Source organism: Callorhinus ursinus, unplaced genomic scaffold (assembly GCF_003265705.2).
Source record: "Callorhinus ursinus isolate GAN/ISIS: 27379988/994484 unplaced genomic scaffold, GSC_fseal_2.0 scaffold23, whole genome shotgun sequence".
Taxonomy (NCBI): Eukaryota; Metazoa; Chordata; class Mammalia; order Carnivora; family Otariidae; genus Callorhinus; species Callorhinus ursinus.
In genome coordinates, this window is record NW_027397085.1 from 8,141,868 (window position 1) to 8,150,547 (window position 8,680).

Consider the following 8,680-nt stretch of genomic DNA (forward strand, 5'->3'; position numbering starts at 1 on the left):
TCCACACAAAAACTTACTGATGAATATTCACAGCAGCATGATTCATAATAGCCCCAAACCGGGAAAAAACCCAATCCAGGGGCACCTGGGTGGCTCAGTCGTTAAGCGTCTGCCTTCGGCTCAGGTCATGGTCCGGGGGTCCTGGGATCGAGCCCTGCATGGGGCTCCCTTCTCTGTGGGAAGCCTGCTTCTCCCTCTCCCACTCCCCTTGCTTGTGTTCACTCTCTCGCTGCGTCTCTCTCTGTCAAATACATAAATAAAATCTTTAAAAAAAAAAACCCAATCCAATGTCAATCAACATTGGACAAATATGGGTAAATAAAAGTGATACACCCATAAAATTGAATATTATTTGGCCATAAAAACAATTAAGTACTGATACATGCTACAGTTTCATGGTAAATCTTGAAAACATAATGCTAAGTGAAAGAAGCCAGTCACAAAAGACTATATATTGTATGATTCCATTTATAAGAAATGTCCAGAACAGGCAAATATTTAAAGACAGTAGACTAGTGGTTTTTCCAGGGCTGGGGCAGGTGAAGGAAAATGACAAGTGATTACTAATGGATAAGGGGTTTCTTTTTGGAGTAATGAAAATATTCTAAAATTGGTTGTGCTGGGGCACCTGGGTGGCTGTCAGTTGAGCATCTGACTTCAGCTCGGGTCATGATCTCTGGGTTATGAGACTGAGCCCCCAGTTGGGCTTCCTGCTCAGTGGGGAGTCTGCTTGTCCCTCCCCACTCTCCCCCTCCCCTGTTGGAGCTCTCTCAAATAAATAAAATCTTAAATAAATAAATAAAATTGGGACATCTGGGTGGCTCAGTCAGTTAAGTGTCTGCCTTTGGCTCAGGTCATGGTCTCAGGGTCCTGGGATGGAGTCCCACCTCAGGCTCCCTGCTCAGTGGGAAGCCTGATTCTCCTTCTGCCTGCTGCTCCCCCTGCTTGTGCTTTCTCTGACAAAGAAATAAAATCTTTAAAAAAATAAAAATTAAAAAACTGGTTGTGATTACATAACTCTGTTAATTACTAAAAAATCACTGAGTTGTATACTTTAAATTGTATGCTATGTGGATAAGAGCTAAATAAAGCTGTTAAATAATACACATCAGATTTGAAATGTACTCAAACTGGTTGATACGTTTTTAAAGACATTCAGCACACATTTGTTACGCAATAGTTTACCAGCATGGCACATAGTGATGAAAACCAACTTTAGACTCACGTCTTATTTATTTTAAAGATTTTACTTATTTATTTATTTAACAGAAGAGAGAGTGAGCACAAGCAAGGGGAGCAGGAGAAGCAGGCTCCCCATTAAGCAGGGAGCCCAACGTGGGGCTCGATGCCAGGACCCTGGGACCACGACCTGAGCTGAAAGCAAACACTTAACTGAGTCACCCAGGTGCCGGGACTCGTCTTTTTTAAACAAAAATTTTATATGCATGCATTCAAAGTTCTGCTTTCTGGAGAAGTCTGACAAAGAAAATAGAGTTAAAGTTTTTCTAGGGGTAAAGTTATGAAATATTTTTAGGGCAAAGAAGGCTATTTTATTTTTTTATTTTTTTAGATTTTATTTATTTATTTGAAAGAGAGAATGAGAGAGAGAGAGCACGAGAGGGAAGAGGGTCAGAGGGAGAAGCGGACTCCCTGCTGAGGAGGGAGCCCGATGTGGGACTTGATCCCGGGACTCCAGGATCATGACCTGAGCCGAAGGCAGTTGCTTAACCAACTGAGCCACCCAGGCGCCCTAGAAGGCTATTTTAAATAGCCCAAAGTTTAAAAAAAAACAACTATTTTTAGTTTCCAAAGCTACTGAATATGCTAGATAGTAGGCAAACTGACTTTAAAGCTGTAAATAATCTCTTATGATAATCTTAAATCCCCCAAGCATCTAACATGCACACAGCATTGATCTTGTTCTATAATTGATCTTGTTCTAAGTCTGGTTTTCCATTTGTGTAGGTTATGCTTCCTTGGGGAAGTGGGCGGTTAAGGGAAATGTGGGCTGGATCTGGAGAAGAGGAAGAATAAAAGTCGTCTGTTACTGTGAAGAAAGGGTTCATTAGCTTGTTTCTAATCCAGGGTAATCTTTAAATCCTGCCAAGTTTCTGGACCACCACGAAGTCCCTTCAGTTACTTCAAGGACGTCGGATATTAGGAACTACTATCGAAATCATTTCACCCAGGTAAGGAAGCTATTGACTTGGCACTTTCTGGTGGGGTAGGAGGGAGCTAGGGCCCGTCTCCGGAAACCTACGGGGCTCGTTCCCAGCAGCAACGCTTTAGGGCCCCTCCTGTTCCTTCCCGGTGCCACGCCTTTGCGCCAGCAGTTCGTCTCGCCCGCAAAGCCCTCCTCATTTCTTGCACGGAAAGCCTGCTTTCCTGGTCCACCTACACCCAGACCTTCAGCTCGGATCCAGCTTCCTCTTACGGGACCCCTGGACACTTCATGTTTCAGCTATCTCATTTTTACCTTTACTGACGCATACACGGGCTTGTTCTAAGTCTCGCGCTACCATTTCTAATTCGGTCACTCGTAGTGGGCAAATCTTGGAGCCTGCAGCTGGACGGAGCCTGCAGCAGGCGCGGACAGGCGGCGGAAGCGTCCCACACGGTACCGGAGGCCACGGCTGCATCGCCCCTCCTTCCGGTCCGGGCGGCGCGCGCGGTCACGTGGCTGGAGGGCGGCGGCGGCGCGCGCGGCGTAGACGGTCGGCGCCAGGTGAGCGCGCTTGGTGGGGTGCGGGGGCGGGGGGGCTCCTGCGCACGGGGTCGGAGTCTGGGATCCTGTCCCCGCGACCGACGCTGCGGAGGTGCCCGGCCAGGCCCGGCAGGTGGGGACGGGCGGGGGGTGTGTTGCGGGGGGAGGACCATGGGCTCGGGCTGCGCGGATTCGTGGAAACTCAGCAGGTTGTGGACAAGCTGGCACACCGGCTGCTTTTTCCCTAAATGCTAGTTTAATGGCCTTTTCTCACGTTGAAAAAATAAGGAATAGATTTGAAAGATTCTGTTTCTGCTTTCCGCACCCCTCCTCCTTTATTTTATTTTTCCTATTAGTGTTGAGCCTTAAAACTACAGCGCATTAAATGCAGTGTAGTGTCCTGCAACAGAAAAAGGACATCAGTAGAAAAACTGGGGAAATCCTAGTAAAGTTTGTGGTTTGGTTAATAGCATGTATCAATATTAGCTTATTAATTTTGATAAATGTACCCTAATATTAACAGGAGTCTCAGCAAAGGATATACAGGAAGTCTCTGCACTATCTTTGAGACGTAATGTAAATCTAAAATTATTTTCACAAAAAGTTGAAAAATAAAATGCCAGAGAGTGGTGTAACAAGTCATTGTTCACCAGGGAGGGCCCACATTAGTTCCTCTTTGTGGAACCTGCAGGAATTAGGTATCTGTTTGACCAACCTGTTTGCTAGGGCAAGAGTTGTCAGGCTAGTGGGTGTGGATGCTTCTACTCCAAGTTTTCTAAGCAGAAGTCTTTTTTTCTTTCAGTTCCGTCTATCACATGTCTTTGGATACTCCTTGCAGAAGGGGCATGTGCGATAAAAATGTTAGGAAGGACTAAAAAAAAAGGTACAGAGATGCGTGGCCGGCTCAGTCAGAAGAGCATGTGACTCTGCATCTTGGGGTCGTTGAGTTCAAGCCCCAGGTTGGGTGTAGAGATTACTCAAATAAAAACTTAAAAAAAATGGGGTGCCTGGGTGACTCAGTCGTTAAGTGTCTGCCTTCAGCTCAGGTCATGATCCCGGGGTCTTGGGATCGAGCCCCACATCGGGCTTCCTGCTCCGTGGGAAGCCTGCTTCTCCCTCTCCCACTCCCCCTGCTTGTGTTCCCTCTCTCGCTGTGTCTCTCTCTGTCAAAATAAATAAAATCTTTAAAAAAAAAAAACTTAAAAAAATTTTTTTTAAATGCGGACGTGTGTGGCTCAGTCAGCTAAGCATCTTACTCTTGGTTTCTGTTCAGGTCACGATCTCATGGATCATGAGATCGAGCCCTGTGTTGGGCTCCACGCTCAGCGGGAGTCTGCTTGAAGATTCTCTCCCTCTGCCTCTCCTCCCACTTGCTCTGTCTCTCAATAAATGTTTTTTTTTTAATTTAAGATTTTATTTATTTATTTGACAGAGAGAGACACAGCGAGAGAGGAAACACAAGCCGGGGGAGTGGGAGAGGGAGAAGCAGGCTTCCCGCGGAGCAGGGAGCCCAATGTGGGGCTCGATCCCAGGACCCAGGGATCATGACCTGAGCCGAAGGCAGACGCTTAACGACTGAGCCACCCAGGCACCCCCATCTCTTAATATATCTTAAAAAAATAAAAAGGTACAATACAGAGCTAGGAAGCTCAGAGGTAGGGGAAATCACATCTGGCTCAGGAGTGTCGGGGGGCTACTGGAGGGAGTGGCTGTCATGAGCTGATGGGGACTTCGAGGAGAGAGCATTCCTGGGGTGGAGAAGAGCACCAGGAGAGGCTTGAAGGTGACTGCACAGAGAGGGCCTGGGTGCAGGTGCAGTCCTTCGTAATGGAAGCACAGAGCCTGTCCAGGGAGCAGTGACAGCTGAAATGGGAAGTAAAAACTGGAGTCTAATTGTAGATAACAGGGTGACACTTTAATTATATATGCCACGGGAGCCATGGAACGTCTTAGGGTAAGAGAGGGTCATCATTAGATCTGTGCTCGGAGCAGCATTGTATAGGATGAACAGTTGTTGAAGTAGAACAACTAGGGAACTATTGGTTTAGCCCAGGAGAGGTAATAAATTCAGCCAGGGCTGCAAAGTTAATATCCAAAGAAGGATATGGTTTGGGGAGATTTTGTGGGCCTAGAGGACTTGGTAACTGAAGGGATCAAGGAAAAGAGAACTTACAAAGTTTTGGATCTGGGTGTTTTGGAGCATGAATGAATGATACATATGCAGAAATAGAGGACTCAGGATGAGATCTAGGGTGGGGCGGGAGGGCATTGATTTCTTTTTTGAACAGCTGTGTTTGAATTGCTGGCAGGCCATCCAGCTGGAAATGGGTATGTAATTGTGTTTAACAGTTGAAGCCAAATGTACATAGCAGGGACGGAAAGAGGAAAAGAAGCCTGAGCAGGCCGACAGGAGGCAGTCAGTCATCCCCGTGGGGCTGAAGAGCTAAGGTCAACTGGGGGCCTGCTTGTAGCAAATAGGTAATGTCATAGCTTCTGCACAGGTGGGAGAGGCTGCGGAGCTGGAATTCAGCAATTAGGAAGTCAGTGGCCACTTTTCAGAGAGTTTTTTTAGAGCAGATGTAGGAAGATTGCTCATTGCCATCTGTTCATCCTATGGCCTTTCCCAAGTGACCAGAACACTGGGCCAGGAGCCAGAGATATGGCTTCTAGATATGGCCACTACCTGTGTAATTTTGGGGAAGTCATGTATAGCTTGTACTAGCAAAGAAAAATAAAACTGGAAGAACCCTTTTTTTCCTAGCAACAACAGTCCATTGAACTAGCATTCCACGGGGCACACTGGGAAATGCTGATACAGAACCAGAATTTTAGAGCCTTAAAGAAACAAAAAACCATCTTATCCAATCCTCCCATTTAACAAAGAAACTGATACTCAAATTCTAAATCAATAAACATTGATTTCAAATACATCGATGGTACAAAACAACCCTATAAAGTAGTAATGCTTAAGCCCATTTTGGAGATTGGAAAACATGCTCCGAGAAGTTAAAGGACTTGCCCAAGATGATAGAGCAGCAAGTGGTGGGGTGAAATTTGAACTCAGACCTCCTGAGTCAGGGCCTTCTCTGTCACACATCCTGCTGCCTGCCTGGTTTTCAACGTTGAGTACATTTAAAACCGGCTACTGGAACATTAGTAACTTAAGAACATTTTCCCTTTCTTAGAAGGCATGTGTTTTAAAAGTCATTTCGTTTGACTTCATTACATATGAGTATTAGTATATAAAACATGAGAGAGTACACAGCCGGCCGTTCCCAAAGTTACATTTTAAAAAAAAACGGTAGAGTACTGGATCATGGGAAAGTTCATTATGTTCAGCTGTGAACAGCAGAAAGAGAACGATGATAGCTGGTTTTATGTGGCACATTAAAAAATATTCTTAGCTAATCCTGCGGTTGCTTACTCTTTCCTCTTGCTACTTTTTTCCTTTGTGTTGACCAATTCCATTTTCTCCACTGCTGGCTGCCCAGTCCTGATCACACCCTCTAACAGAGGTGTGAGATTGCATTTATAAGCAGGAATTTGCGATAGAGGTGAAACACAGCTTCTTAGGGAGTAATTTCTTGTCTATCTTGACAAAAATAGACAAACATTATTTCGGAAAGGAGCCAAGATGATTTTGTAAAAATTTGGGGGAAAAATGACTTTTACTTCCAGTTCTGTTTGATGTTATAAATAATAGAAATGTGGTTTATTCTGATGTTAATTTCATTCACATTCGCAGAAAGCAGTGGCTAAGAGTCACAGTGTCTCTGACATGAGGGATCAGGATTCAGAATCTGGTTCTTTCTCTTGTTAGGTATGTTACTTAACCTCTCTGTGCTTAAGTTTAATTGTCTAGACTTAATAACAGGAGTGTCTTGCAAAGTAAAGATTAAATAGAATAAGTAAAACACTTAAATAGTGCCTAGCACATAGAAATAAGCAACAAGTACTATTATTACATCACTGAAAAAGAACTGGAGCTGATTTAAAGCATCTACTTTAATAATTTGCTTATCTAGGAGGGTTACAACTGATGAACGCATTTCTCATCTTGTCCCCTAATCCAGTTAAAGATCCCTTATTCTTTTTGGTTTAAAAATTTTTTTTTAAATTTTTTAAAAAAATAATTTTTTTCACATTCTAAAGGTATAATTTACATACAATAAAATGTAAGGATGATAAGTTTTGACAAACCATCACTCTGGTCAAGATAGAAGACTTTTCTATCACCCCCAAAAAGTTTGTTCATGCTCTCTGAAGGCAGCCTTTCACCCTAGGCAACCACTGATCTGTGTCTGTTATGTATATTAGTTTGGCCAGGATTTCACACAGTATGTCTTCCTCTGTTTGCACAATGTCTCTGAGATACATCCACGTTGTCACATACATTAGAAATTCATTATTTATTGCCGAATATATTCTGTTGTATGAACTTACCACAGTTTGTTTTTCTGTTGATGGACATATGGGTTGTTAACAGTTTGGGGCCAATTTGAGTAATGCTGTGACCCTTCATGCACACACCTTTGTCTGAACATATGTTTTCTTTTCCCTTGGGTAAATATCAAAAATGCCCCAATTGCTGGATCACCTGTTTAAAAGAAACTGTCAAACTTTTCCTCAGGGGTTGTACCATTTTATACCCCTGCCAACTGTGTATGTCCACATCCGCAGCAACACAGAATTGACAGTGGTATGTAACAGAATCTCATTATAGTTTAAATCTACAATTCCCTGACAACTAACGATGAGCATCTTTTTGTCTGTGTACCTTCTTTTATGATGTTATCTTTCAAACCTGTAAGAGCTTTTGCTTTCAAATATTGAAAATATATGGTACTGGGGCACCTGGGTGGCTCAGTCCTTTAAGCGTCTGCCTTCGGCTCAGGTCGTGATCACCAGTCCCGGTCCAGCTCCCTCTTCTGCAGAGAGTCTTCTCCCTCTGCCTGCCGCTCCCCCTGCTTGTGCACTCATTCTCTGTCTCTCAAATAGATAAAATCTTAAAAAAAAAAAAGTATAAAACAACAGAAACCCCTTCAAACATGATCAGATTTATCTGGCATCTATGTGTGGTTTTCTTTCCTTTTTTTTTTTTCAAGATTTTATTTATTCGAGAAAGAGAGAACAGAGGGAGAGCTAAGAGGAAGAAGCAGCCTCCTCGCTGAGCAGGGAGCCCAATGCGGGCTTGACCCCAGGACCCTGGGATCATGACCTGAGCCCAAGGCAGACACTTAACCAACTGAGCCACCCTGGCACCCTATGTGTGGTTTTAATCGTGGAAGAATAAGAGAAACATCTCACTAGAAAATGCAAGACTTAGATTCAATTATTTTTTAAAGTCCTGGTAAGCAATTATTTAAAGAGCAGGATATTTAGAAAAGATGTCAGATGTATTTATTTTTTTTTAATGAGTCTTGAAAAGAGGATTGAGATGTTTCTAAACAACTACATCAAAATAGCGGTTTTGAAATGCCTGGTGGTGAAAGTCCTTCTCAACCGTCCTCTGTGCGGGAGGAACAAGGCTGAGCAGTTAAGGTGCTGTCCAGCCACCAGGTAGGTGCCTACAGTGGTCAGTGGTCTCCCCACAGGGAGGGCTCATTGGCGGGCACTGTAAGGCATTTTATCTGGAATGTTTTCTTCTGGGAAGAAGGGCAGGCACTTAGCTCCACAGTATGCAGGGTGGAGCCTTGCTGAGGTGACTATTTTTCTGCCAGATAGGCAAGTATTTCAGTTTGTTTATTCCTTCCTTCATTCACTTATTTAAGAAGTATTTCTTGAGTACCAGTTATGTCCCAGATACTGTCTTAGGCATTGGGAACGCAGTGATGATCCAAACAGACAAAATTTTCTATTCCGCTTAGGGCCATCTGGAGCAGGTCTCAACTCTGGCAGAGGAAAAGTTTCAGGTTGCCCTACTTTTGAGAGGCATCATAGGCCGGTCAGAACCAACTCCTACTTTCCTAGGCTCCC

General features: G+C 43.9%; 1 long non-coding RNA gene across 1 annotated transcript; it reads right to left on the reverse strand.

Moving 5' to 3' along the window:
- LOC141374881 (uncharacterized) lies at positions 1-2,559 on the reverse strand. Its single transcript, XR_012382051.1, has 2 exons — positions 2,477-2,559; positions 1-241 (listed from the first exon to the last, which is right to left on the reverse strand). It is a non-coding gene; the product is annotated as an uncharacterized lncRNA (long non-coding RNA).
- Positions 2,560-8,680: the final 6,121 nt, after the last annotated feature.